The sequence below is a fragment of the Petromyzon marinus genome, chromosome 30, assembly GCF_048934315.1.
Source record: "Petromyzon marinus isolate PM22_M1 ecotype Great Lakes invasive population chromosome 30, UKy_Petmar_22M1.pri1.0, whole genome shotgun sequence".
Lineage (NCBI taxonomy): Eukaryota > Metazoa > Chordata > Hyperoartia > Petromyzontiformes > Petromyzontidae > Petromyzon > Petromyzon marinus.
In genome coordinates, this window is record NC_133696.1 from 6,270,989 (window position 1) to 6,284,551 (window position 13,563).

Below are 13,563 nucleotides of genomic sequence, written 5' to 3' on the forward strand. Positions count from 1 at the left end.
AATGCAGTGTTGAAGCCAAGTTAGTTAATTATGATGTTTTTTTTTGTGTGCAGTCATTCATGACCCAGCTGATCCCATCAACTCGCCACAATTGAGAACCCGGCATAATCTCACCACAATGGACGCGAGTCCATGGGTCTCCATAATGATCTGTGGATTTCCATGCAAGTCACTGGTCATGGTGCTAACACCATCATCTTGCTACACTTGAGCACCCGGGTTTAATTTCAACTCATTTTACAGGAGCCCGTGGGTCTCCATATTAGCCTACGAGTCTCTACACGAGTCCGTGGGTCTCCATATTGACCCGTGGGTCTCTACGCGATTCCGTGGGTGTCCATGCACGTCACCCGTGATGGGGCTGACCACCATCAGCTCGCAAACGCTTGACGCGTTAACGTGGACTCGAAACCCACAGTACACGGTGACGCCTGCTCAGCGTCTCTGACCCCGTTGAACCATCCCGGCCGGCTTCAGCTTAACAACAACCCCCCCTCCCCCCCTCCCCGGAGACAAAAAATCTAACCAGACGCTCTCTTGCCAAACAAAAGCCGAGCGTGGCGGCGCAACCGGAGCGAAGGGAGAGCAGCGTCGTGCGGTTGCCTTCCTGAAGAACACCGCGGTACGGAAAAATCGCGTTACAATCAATAATATATCATGTAGGGGTAAAGCACAGTCCGCGATAACACGTGAGGTGCGTCCGCAGGCCGAACAAAGACCGAGGCGCGTGGGTAGCATCTGGAAGCATCCGGCAGCATCCCAGTGCCTCGTGTGTGACTTTGCTACGCCGAGGCCGCCCGTACGGCTGCTTATTGCTACTCACAGCGACGCAGTTCCGTTCACTCGATCGCATTATATCCAATTCGCATCCGCGTTCTAAAAAAAAAAAGTGTTCCCGAATTAATTCGTCGCGCGGTTCTATATCCAATTTGCTTTATGAAAAGCACCGCGTTATAGGAGAACGCGTTATAGGAGAACGCGTTATAGGAGAACTCGTTATAGGAGAACTCGTTATAGGAGGCGTTATAGGAGAACGCGTTATAGGAGAACGCATTATAGGAGAACATGCCGTATGAGTCAGTGGACCTAACCAGACCCTGGGAGAGCATCTAGGTAATAAATACATAAAATGCTGCCCCCCCCCACTGCCCCACCCGGCCAGCCACCCATCCGGCCAGAGCTTAATTTGAACATCGCTGTTCGATGTTGCGATCCGCTGGAGCGCGGTTGATGAATCGAAGTGGTCACCCATGTGGCCTGGAGGCGGAACGACGGGAGGGGAAATTCTGTCTGAGTCGCGTCTCGCCGGCTGATTGTTGTGCGTGTGTGTGTGGAGCGTGTGTGTGTGTGGAGCGTGTGTGTGTTGAGCATGTGTGTGTGTGGAGCGTGTGTGTGTGTGGAGCGTGTGTGTGTACGTGTGTGGAGTGTGTGTGCGTGTGTGAAGTGTGTTTGGTGGAGCATGTATGTGCATGTGGAGCGTGTGTGGAGCATGTGTGTGTGTGTTGAGCATGTGTGTGTGTGTTGAGCATGTGTGTGTGTGGAGCATGTGTGTGTGTGTGGAGCATGTGTGTGTGTGGAGCATGTGTGTGGAGCATGTGTGTGTGTGGAGCATGTGTGTGTGTGTGTACGTGTGTGGAGTGTGTGTACGTGTGTGGAGTGTGTGTGGTGGAGCATGTATGTGGAGCGTGTGTGGAGCGTGTGTGGAGCATGTGTGTGTGTGGAGCATGTTTGTGAGTGTGGCATGCGTGTGTGTGCGGTGTTGGCCGCAAGGCCCTCTTGCCCCATCAGTCTGTTAAGGCTATACGGGGGATCTTTGTCTTTGCTTGTTTTGTGTGTGTGTGCACCTAGCAAGGCACAAGCACCGTGGTGATGTCACCGCCGCTTCGTGGTGGACAGCGGTTGTTGTTTTTGTTGTTGTGTGTATGTTGGTGGGCCAGTGGTTAGCGCTGTGTTACGAACCCGGCGACTCGAGTTCAATTAATGACGAAGAACGTTGGCGAATGTATATTTGATCCGATCTGGGTCCACCTCTAGATTTACTCAGCTGTAAGCGAGTACCTGGCGCAGCAGGTAAATGTCAGCAGTGGGGAGACAAAGGCGGTCAGGCGTGGTGTTGGCCACCCACCGCCTCGTGTGCCCTGCCGGCCTTCAACAGCACGTGCCCCAACAGTCTATTAAGGTCAATCTTGATTTGAAGCTTTCGTGACCGCAGGAATCCGTACTCTTTCGTTCTTTCGGTAAAGTCACGTGGGTAGAAAAAATAATAGATCACGACGTTTCGATCGCAACGCAAGCAATCGTCACCAGGCGGAAGAAAGATGAGCTATCGAGGCTGTACGGGGGATCTTCATACATATATTTTTTTATCGTGGCATTCGTGTATAAACGTTCGTCTCTATATGTGTGCATGGCTATGCGCGTATATGCGAGGTGCCTACGAGTGCGTAAGGAGTGCGCGCGAGTAGCACGTCCACGCGCGTGCGCGCGCACGTGCGTGAGCGCGCCAGTGTGCCTAACCTGCGTGGCCACCTACCTCCCAGCCCTGCCTCGTGAGAACCCACGTGGTTCCGTTTGAGCGCAGACCGCGAGTGGCCCACCGACAGCGGCGGAGTAGGCAGACTTCCCCCGACGGGCCATGTGTTCCGAATTTTAGAAAGGACGCATTCCACATCCCCCCCCCCCCCCCCGTGGAGTCAAGTTTAACCGCCCCCCCCCCCCACTTTCCGCACTGACCAGTACCAGCTGGGTGCACGCCTGGTGACGGACTGGGACTAAACTTCGGCCCGGGCATTTGTAAACACGCCGGGGCCTCCGAATCGCCGTGCGATCTCATTGGCCCTTTTGGGCTGGGTCCAAAACCACAAATGGGCCGGTGAGGAAGAATCTTACATGTCAACCGAGAGCGTAAATAAGCAATGAAGCGTACACGTTAGAGGTATTACAATATTTTTGTTACAAAAAATGTTAATTTTTTTTTTACTCTGATCACATTTGCCATTTCGCCACGGAGACCGGCCTACCGGCCCTCGGAATGGACCGACTGCTGGCCTGTGGTCAGCCCGGGCCTACGGTTTCTCCTACCTCTTCAAAGACAGCCGCACCACCTGGCTGCGTACGGCGCGAAAGAAGTTCAACTTGCGTACGTACTTAATGGCAGAGTGGCAGCCGAAGTGGCGAAAGTGGCTGAGAGGATGCCCACCACGTGCGAGTTGGACTGTCCCCTCGTAGGATCGATCGTGAGAAATGGGCACAACAGCTTGGGGAAGGCTTCATCCAGCAGTGGAGGCTTCATCCAGCAGCGAAGGCTTCATCTAGCAGTGGATATATCATGTATACGATGATAGCGGTCGTGGTGATGGCGGTGATGATGATGGTGGTGGTGATGCAGGAGACGCACACGGGATGGTTTGAATTATAACATTTCGAGAGAGAGAGAGAGAAAGGAAGGGGTTGGTTGGCGGGGGCCGGTGTGGCGAGGGGGGTGGGTGGTGGTGGGGGTAGTGGAGAGGTTGGTGACAGCACAGCGAGAGTTGAAATAACAAAAACTGCGGAGAGAACCTGCGGCAAAGAGCACTGGGTGAGCGCGGGGTTCACGGCGCGGCATGTGGAGCGTGGGCTCACAGAAACAGCGGGCGGACATGCACTCCCCGCCAGCTGATATTGCAAAGGACAAGTTGATAACTTGCTGGGCGTTGGAGGGGGTGGTGGGCGAGATTGTGCGCGTGCGCGTGCGTGGGGAGCGGTGGTGTAGCGGTCAGCGCGCTGCACTACGAACCTGGCCACCCGAGTTAAATTCCCGCTCACGGCCAACAGCAGTGACGATTACCTGAACCGGTCCTGGGCCTCCCCTAGGTCGACTCAGCCTCAATTGAGTACCTGGAGCAGTGTGTAAACATCGCCACTGGGGAGACAAAGGCGGCCGGCCTTCATAGGTGCCGTGCCGGCCTTCATAGGTGCTCGCTAACAGCACTTGCTCATACAGTCTGTTAAGGCTATACGGGCGATCATTGTCTTTGGTGCGTGTCCTGTCTGTCTGTGTGTAAGCGTATTCGTTTTTGCATCTGTGTGTGTGTTTGACGAAGCCGGCGACCCGAGTCCGACTCCCGCTCACGGCCAACACCGGTGACGATTATCCGAACCGGTCGCACCAAGCACTCATTTGAGGCTGAGCCGACACGCACGTGTGCACACAGGCACGCACGCACACACGCACACAACACAGACGCATGTATACATTCACACATACACGACACAGTTCCTGAAGAAGCTCCCAGCACGTGGAGGCGAAACGTCGGCACACTATTCTGAACGACCCGAAAAGAGAAAATAAACAACAAAAAAGCCAAATCGCGTCGAACGCGAAGAGAGCTTCAGCCACGCGAGTGTGCACCGTGCGTCTTGAAAGGATGGCCGGTAGCCTGGGCCATAAGAATCCGTGCCGTGATGAATAGGAGGCAGTTGGCGGTTCTCGCCAATATTGACCGTGCCCACCCCCCACGGCAGCGCCGTTATATTAAACTCCCCGCGTCTCCTCCGCTCGGCAATCGCCGCCTCCATCCATCACGGGCTGCCGACAAGAGCGGACACGAAGTAAAATCCCCACCCCTCCCCTGTCACTTGCTTTATGCCGCCGAGTGCAAAGCCAACAAGTCAGCCCGCTCGTTTACGCTCTGCCTCTCCTCTGCCAACAGCGATAAAAAAGCAACAACTTTTATTTTTATATATAGTGTCCTGATTAGGCTCCCAACTTGCAGCCGACGTTTTCTTTCATTTTGCAGGAGAGATTTCAAACAGCCAAGTCTGCCGAGTTGTAAGATGAAACTCGCGCACCCGGCATTCCGCATCCAGTACGCCTCTCGCAATGACTGTGGAAACTAATAACGTGCGAACCTACGTCAGCCCACCAGCGCACCGGAACATATCCAGCGAGACACGAAGCCCTGCGCACGCCAATCAAAGAAACAAAGCGAAAAAGTTGATTTCCAACTTTTTTGTGTGCTACAAGTGCGTACGGTATTTGGGTTGGGACGCTGGGACGAATTCATTGGAGTGCAATTACCCTGGCAGGCCTTGACCGAGTCGAGACGTCGTCACTGGAAGATTCGGCTCAATTGGGATGTGTGGCCAAGCAAAGCGGCAAGAGTTGGGCTTCGCGTGGAAGGAAATTGGAGCACCTGACATTAAACCCACCGTGCATGACACGAGAGGGCATTTGCTCACAGGTCTGCACAGGTGGATTCAACAATCTCATTGCTGTACTGCCGACTGCCGTCTATCTCCCGGCCATCTCGCAACACACGCCCGGACAACAATCCCCAATCCGAGTGACCAGCCAGGCTTAAAATCCTGCTTAACTTCAGAAGTATAAGGAGATTGGGTGCATTCTGGGTGATTTAGCCAAAGGCCAACTGCCCTGGTCGATGGAGCAGCAGAGCTCCCACTGAATGGGAGGGGGGAGGATCACGGTGGCTAGGAGATGTTAACTACCTCGCCTAGTGTACAGGAGGTCGTGGGTTCGATCCCGATCCTGACATCTGTATATTTGGAGTTTGCGCGTTCTCCCTGTGGTCGCGTAGATTTTTCTCCGGATCCTCCGGTTTTTCCCTCCACATTTAGAATCGCGTTTAGAGCATTTGGTTGCTACACATTTCCACATGATAAGCCACTGCGTCGAGCTATCATTTGTGATAGCTAGGTCGCTTCTGAAACAGAGCAATATAGCTAAGTGGGCCTTACCTGGTACAATATAAACATAGTTTAGTAAATTTACGACGGTTTAACGACCAACCCCGCTCGCGATTCTATCGTGGCGATCCAGAGTAGAGATTAAATTCAATCATCAATAAAATAAATCATCCCATTTTTATTGTCTGGCCTGTACATCTTGACTTAAAGCTTTCGTGACTGCAGGAATTCATATTCTTTGGGTCTTTCGGTAAAGCCACATAGATAGAATGAATAATAAAAATATCACGACGTTTCGATCTCAACACAAGCAATCATCATCAGGTGACGATTGCTTGTGTTGCGATCGAAACCTCGTGATCTTTTTATATTTTTTTCTATCTACGTGGCTTTATCGAAAGACCCAAAGAATATGGCCTGTAAATGTTTCTCATTTGTGCCGTCATGTTTATACCTTTGGGTTTGTTCTGTTAGAAGAAATATAAACACGTCGCAATATGACCATTATTATTGTTTGCAGCGGAGCATTGTTTAGTGCGCTGCGCTACAAACACGGTGACCTGAGCTCAATTGCCGGCAGCGGCTCACATCAGGGGCGAGCGATCCTGGCGTTATCCGAACTGATCCGACAAACGGGCAATGACCAGCGTAGTGAAGTATGGACACACAATCCATCACGACCGGCATCGCCTTCATCCAGCAGCGGAGTGAAAAAAAGTGCGGTGCATTCCCACACACACGATTTGATGATTGTTTAACGAGTATAGGAATCGATTTTAATCGATGCGTTGTCACATGGCCAGTTTCAATCCATCATCATCGCCACCATCATTTCTCCAGAGAAAATTAAACTGTATTCAGATTATTATTATCCGCCATAAGAATGTGGAATTTCCATCACTGGCTCAAGGCCAATAACGAAAGATAAGCCACTAACCAAGCAAACCAACTCCAGTTTCCCCGCATAAGCACTGGGCCCTTTTCAGGTTCGCTTAACTTTGATGGATGAAATATGAATTATGAATGCATGTATGTGGCTTATGGGACCACATCCAAGCATCACGTGGAGAATCTGTCAACCCATGTGTCAGCACCATTGCCTCATCACCGCCGAGCTGCTGCATGCTACATGACAGCTCACATTCACAGCAGAGCACTCCACACAATGTACATGCGTTTATATATATACATAACAGGTTTTATTATGACTGGAGAAAGCGTTCGAGGTTTGCCGCGATTTCGCATTTCACAAAGCGGTATCGATGCTCACGACGGGACGATCGCCACGATATCAACCTCCCCACAGACGTTGCGATCGTATTATTACCGACTCGTGCTCGAAATCGCTCTCTTGCGCTCTTGACAAAAAAAACTTCCAAGCGTCACGGATGATTGCCTCACGGTCCTTCGACCAACGACGACCGCTCCGACGCGCTCCAGCCCGCGCGTCTTCCGATCGCTCGTCACTTCGTCAGCAAGCTGTAACCCTCGGCTCGCGACCGAGCAACGCAAGTTCCGGACCCGGGCCACCGTACGTAAAATTAAAGCGGGCGGTGCCCGGTGCCGCGGCCGGCCTTTTCCCTCGTGCGCCGGGACCAACAGCACGGGAGACGCCCTTTGATCCGCCGAGCGCCGTAACCATAACAAGGGGGGGGGGGGGCATCCCGCTCTTCTCCGCCTATCGGCGTACGCGGCCACACACCGGCGACCTGTGGGTGCGTGCGTGTTGGGGGAGCGGTGGTGCAGTGGTTAGCGCGCTGCTCTACGAACCCGGCGACCCGAGTTCGATTCCCGCTCACGGCCAACACCGGTGACGATTATCTCAACCGGTCCTGGACCTCCCCTAGGTCGATTCGGCCTCAAATGAGTACCTGGTGCAGTGTGTAAACATTTCAACTGGGGAGACAAAGGCGGCCGGGCGTGGTGCTGACCACCCACCTCTCTAGTGTGCCGTGCCGGCCTTCATACGTGCTCGCTAATAGCACTTGCCCCAATAGTCTTTTGAGGCTACATGGGGGATCTTTGTCTTTGTGCGCTGGCAGAGACCTGCGAGCGACTGACGCTACGTCAATTTGTCTCGCAACTCTTGAGTCCGTGTCCAGGTCTGACAGCCAAAGGCTGCCAGCCTTGGAGGAAGCTGCCTAATAATAATAATTGTTTTGTTTATCAATGACAGAGTCCAAGGACTCCCTTTTCAAGAGTGTCCTGCTCCATTGGGTGTTTATTTCAAGATGTTTTGAGCAAATGTCTGAGCGTTGATAGTAGTGGGAGAAAACCCATGCACGCGACGGGACAGCACATGGATTGGGTTTTAAACAATATAAATAGATTCTCTAGGATTTAAATAATATTTTCGCGAAATAATGACAATAAAGAGCGGCAGAAATTGAAAAGTTGGAGACATTTTAAATGAACCGTGGCCAGTCTTCTGTAATCGTTACTCCCACCTCTTCGGTGTCACTATCTGTCATTAAACGTCTTCTGAACTTCTTTTGCCGTTTCAGTGCGATGCTTATTTGTCACGCGCAAAATCCCGCGTAGCCAGTTACCCAGCTAGCTCCGGTGTTAACGGTCCTCAGCCACTAACAACAACAGAGTTATTGGAGGGTTCGAGAGGAGCCCGGAAAGTAGCCAGCCAGGAAACCCGAAGCACAGATTATTTTTCATGGTACTGTAGACTGATATTTTTTGACTTTCCGATCCGCGTGATCAAGAGCGATGTTGACATTGACGGCCGGAGTGGAATTTCACGTTTTTTTGTTATTGTTGTTTTATCCCCCGCCACAAAGAAGCGCTTCGTGACATCGTAACACTGTCACGGACGAAAGCTGCCATCGCGATGCGGCGACTGTAAAATAAAATTCACTGCCGATAAAACAAACCCATCCTGGGTCCAGCGGCTTTCCACTTCTTTTCGGGTGCTTAAGCGCAGAACGTTAAAATGACAACTCGGCATCAGCCGCGTCCCTCCTTAAAGCATTAAGGAGGGACGCGGCGAGCAGGACAGGGTGTGCGTGTGTTTAAATACGGAGTGACACCGGTTGCCCTCACTGCTCATAATCCCGGCTATATTCCCGCCACCGTATCGCTTACTGTCGTTACTATTCAGCGACGGCTCATAAATTCGGGCCGTAAAAAAAAAAAGCGTCACTTTTTCGTGGGATGATGCATCAGCGACTTCTCTGTTGTTTTTATTTTTTACGGGCCGTAAGCGAGACGGGATTTAAAAAAAAAAAGTTCTCTGGCCGGAGGAGACGAGAACTAATTTACGGCGCTCGTCTGCTTGCCAGGCCGAAAGGGCCTGCGGCATCACCCTGAAAGAAAAAAAATCTCCCCACAATAGCGGCAGGGTCAAACGATAAATCCTTAAGCAAGTATCCTCCACGGCGTGGGCGCGTCGGCTCCCGTTCCTCCCCTCCACCCCCCGCCTCACGGGGGTGCCGTGCGCTCCTTACGACCGAGCGTCTAGAGCGCCGCGGCGGCTAATGCGGGCCAGGCACGCGAGGCGTCGGCGTCAACCAACACCGGCCAAATGGAAACCATTAAACGTGGGGCGGTGGGGGGCAGGGGGGGGGGCGCGTCCCGTGTGCAGAAGCCACGAAGCAGTGGCAGCAGCGGCAGTGGCAGCAGCCACAGAAGCAGCAGTGGCAGCAGCAGCAGCAGCCATAGAAACAGCAGTGGCAGCAGCCACAGAAGCAGCAGTGGCAGCAGCAGCAGTGGCAGCAGCAGTGGCAGCAGTGGCAGTGGCAGCAGCAGCAGTGGCAGCAGCAGCAGTGGCAGCAGCAGTGGCAGCAGTGGCAGTGGCAGCAGTGGCAGTGGCAGCAGCAGCAGTGGCAGCAGCAGCAGTGGCAGCCACGGATCGTAAGTTTAAGGCATACAAAAAAATGCGATCCCGCGTTCAAATTGGCGGTGCGCAAACGCATCCGCGCCTCCGATTAGCACGGTTGGCCACGTACGGCGCAAAAGAAGCATAAACACACACATATATACAGACACACATCCGGTGGTCGCACCGTCGAAAAAAAAGGTGGCGGGTCCAGAGGCCGGGTGGGTTTGAGCGGCGTGAGAGGGGGTGCCTCGCGATCGGAAAGGCTTGCGAGTTCAAACCATCGCCCAGTGCGCCAACTCGGCCCACCATCACTCTGGCGTCAGTAAAAAGAGGAACCGCCGCTTTGTGGCGAAGTTCAGAATCAGAATATTTGCTTAAACTGGAGGAATCCGATGAGCTATGAAGCTCTTTTTCACAGATGGTCAGCAGCAGGGTCACAGATGTCCAGCTAACAGCGATTGTCCTTCACGGGAGACTCGCCCTCGTAATATCACTGTGGAATTTCCACCACTGGGCCAGGGCTGTGAACAGACGAGCACCGCCCGTTGCCCATTTGAGTAAGACATTGCTAGCTAATCACCGACTAAATTAATAAAAGTATGTAACAGTCGACGTTTCGCGCAATTGCCCTTGATAGCACACAGGTCAAGAAAGCCGGCGGTGGCCTACAAGCAAACAGTTCCCGGTGGTGCGCAGTGGCACATTATTTGCTCAAGCTATTATTAATTACCGTTGCCACGCAATAAGTAGAACTGAGGGACCCTATTTCGATGTACGTTTCGCTCAACCGACCTACTGCAATACAAGCACGTTAACTCCTTACGCAGCCGCGGGGTCGCTGACTCCGCGCGGAGCATGCTGCTGTGCGTCCGAAGGGCTCCGTCAATCCACGGAACGGTTGCGGTGAGAAAAATACAAACTCGTGAAACTGTTAAAAAACACAATTGAACTATTTTTTTTATTTTACCAGGTGAGGCCCACTGGACTATACCGCTCTTTTTCAGAAGCGGCCTGGCTATCACAAATAATAGCGCAATAAACGTGGCTTATCGTGTGGACATTTATAGCAGCCAAACACTCCAAATGCATGCTGATTTTAAATGTGGAGGGATAAACCAGAGGACCCCTAGAGAAGTCCACACGACCACGGGGAGAGAGACACGCGAACTCCAAATATACAGCAGCAGCAGGCGTCAGGGTCGGGATCGAACCCACGACCTCCTGCATACCATGCGAGGTAGTTAACATCTCCTAGCCACCGTGATGATGATGAGAGAGAGACACGCAAACTCCAAATATACAGCAGCAGGTGTCAGGGTCGGGATCGAACCCACGAACTCCTGTGTACCAGGCGAGGTAGTTAACATCTCCTAGCCACCGTGATGATGATGAGAGAGAGACACCGCAAACTCCAAATATACAGCAGGCGTCAGGGTCGGGATCGAACCCACGAACTCCTGTGTACCAGGCGAGGCAGTTAACATCTCCTAGCCACCGTGGCGATGGTCATGGTAAATCCACTGCTGGATGAAAGTCCTCCCCACCCAAAGTCTCATGCCAACTCTAACGATCCTCTGCTATTTTAATCTGCCCGCACCTGCACAGCCCTCTTAGGCGGGCGGCACCTCGGACGCTGCCTCTTGGCCCGTGCCTCATGAAGCGGTGAGGCGGGGGAGGGAAGAGGGGGCGCGTCCGGATAACCCCACGACACCCAGCGGTGGCTGCACCCCCGGCCGCGCGGCGCGCTGGCACCTCGATGTCAACAACAAGCTACCCACGCCTTTAGTCGTTTCTGACCTTCGGCTGAAGTTGGCGGCGGTTCGATTCACCGCGGTTCACGGGCGAGGCGGCGGCGGCGGTGGCGGGGGGGGCATAGCTCTCCCACTTCTCCCTCTCTGCTTCGACAATTTTGGCCGGCTGATGTTTGCTGATTATGTGCGCCAGTTTGCTCCTTAGCGAATGTGTGGCTGAAGGAGGTTGCTCGCTTTTTCCTTTATTTTTTTATTTACTCCCCCCCCCACCACCACCAAATGCTCGCGGGATGTTGTGACAGATTAACCTTTTAAAGTGGCATCGAAGCCCTGCTTAAGGTTCGGGCTGCCACCGTTTTAAAGGTGTCTCGCTGATGGACGCGCGCTGGATTTGCACAACGGGGATTAACCGTCTGGTGACAATGCCGTTTCAAGCGGTCCCAATTAGCGAGTTAATAAACCTCCGTTACAGCGACACGGTGAAGGCGCCACGCGCGGGTGGATGGGCAGAAAAAGGGACGGCTTCCTTAGCAATGCCGTGCTGTGTTTTGGCGTCTCTTTTAGCCGTAGATGGATACAAAAATTGTTCAATACACATCCACCGTTGAGATGTTGGATTTTCTCAGGGTGGGAATTTCTTTTTTGATCATCAAAACACACAAATATCGCAGGGCTTCCTCTCAAGCGCTGCTATTTCGGACCCAACAAAAATAATCACCGTGGAGATCGCTAATGTGTCAAGGGGTGAGATATATATTTTTAATAATATCAAATAACGGTTATTGAATGGCTTCTCGCAATGCCACCCCACCTTGTTTTGACCACAGATGGATTTGAGCTTTTTCATTTATATTTAACGTAACCACAGTTGAGATCACGACACCTCAAAAGGTAGGAATTTTTAAACGATCTCAAAGGTAGCAATTATGAAACGATCTCAAGAACTGATGACGGTCGGAGGACTGGCTCGCACACCCGCCAACGGCTTCCGTTTGCAGCTCGGCGTCCGTCAGGCTGCCAGGTTCCCGATCACGAACGACGACTTCGGCAGAAAGACGTCGGAGGGATCATTGGAGAAAAACAAAGCAGAGCACGATTTTTCTTGCAGTTGCTTTGTTCAAATCACCCCCGAAAACATTAGCCAGCAAGTGCATTAAAAATTACGACCCGGGGTTTTTTTTTTTTTGGCACGCGATCATCGGCTACCGCTGACGTGGGCAAGTGCAACGGAATAGCGAAAGAACCAAAAACCCCCCGTAGAGAGTCATAAAAACACACCAACGGTGCATCTTGTAAGTTGGGTGGAGGTCAAAGAGCAAAAGGGACGGGGGGGGGGGGCTGAAGGCGAAAGGTGGCGGTGTCGAGAGGGACACTGAATTCTGAGCTTAATCAGGGCCGCGGGTAGAAGCAGCAGGAAGCTTGAGAGGAAACTTGGAGAGGGACGCGCGCCCAAAGATTAATGAGCGTGCGCGTGCGTCATATTGCTGGCACGGTCGCAGACGCGGTCCCTGCAGACGCAGACATTCCTGGAACGAGAGGTTTTTTTTGAACTCTATTAAAAGTCTTACGAATAATAATAATAATAAGAATGCAGCTGTAGGAATTACACCAGGACCTACATACATATCTCTCCAAAAATGATCAGAAAAAAAATAGTTGAGAGTGGCCTGGCGTGGTTGGCATGGGTCCTGGTGCAAGGGATTGCATTGGGGCCCCCGTCCAATGTCGCCCTCTTTGTATCCCGTCGCCTGCTCCCCCTCTCCAGCCCGGTCGGAGAGAGAGAGAGGCGCGGTGGAGATGGCGCACGCTCGCGCGTAAAGCTGAGTGCTGCTTACTGAGTGTTATACGCTGTTGTGCGATTCTACCGAGAGCGCGGTGCGATTGTAATCCCGCACCTCCGATTGGCACGGTCGGCTGCGTAACAGATCCCGACATACACACATTGCGCCTCCTGCGCGCTCGATAGCTACGCCGCCAATCGTTGGAGAGACACGCTGGGAACACAGCGGCGACACGTACGTCTGGAGCAGTTGCCGAAGGGGGATTGGGATTTAAGTTATTAAATAAAGAGGTCGAACAAGAGCAGGATTTGGTGCTTTTAGCAAGGTGAATTTTGCTTGTGGAGAGAAACAGCTCGGCATGCATAAAGAACATGCGTAATTAGCGCTTGTTGGCCACTGCAGTGTGAAATTTGATTCAGAAATGCTGACACGGACAAAGCAAACGAAAAATGAGAGCCGAGGTTCATCGCACGGCAAGTCGAACCGATATGTTAATTATATTTATCAGAGCTGAAAT

The 13,563-nt window shown here is 52.5% G+C and overlaps 1 protein-coding gene across 2 annotated transcripts in view; it reads right to left on the minus strand.

Annotated features, from left to right (window-relative positions):
• Positions 1-13,563, minus strand: part of LOC116947514 (prickle-like protein 2) — a 223,020-nt gene that overhangs the window by 206,071 nt on the left and 3,386 nt on the right. The window lies entirely within an intron of this gene.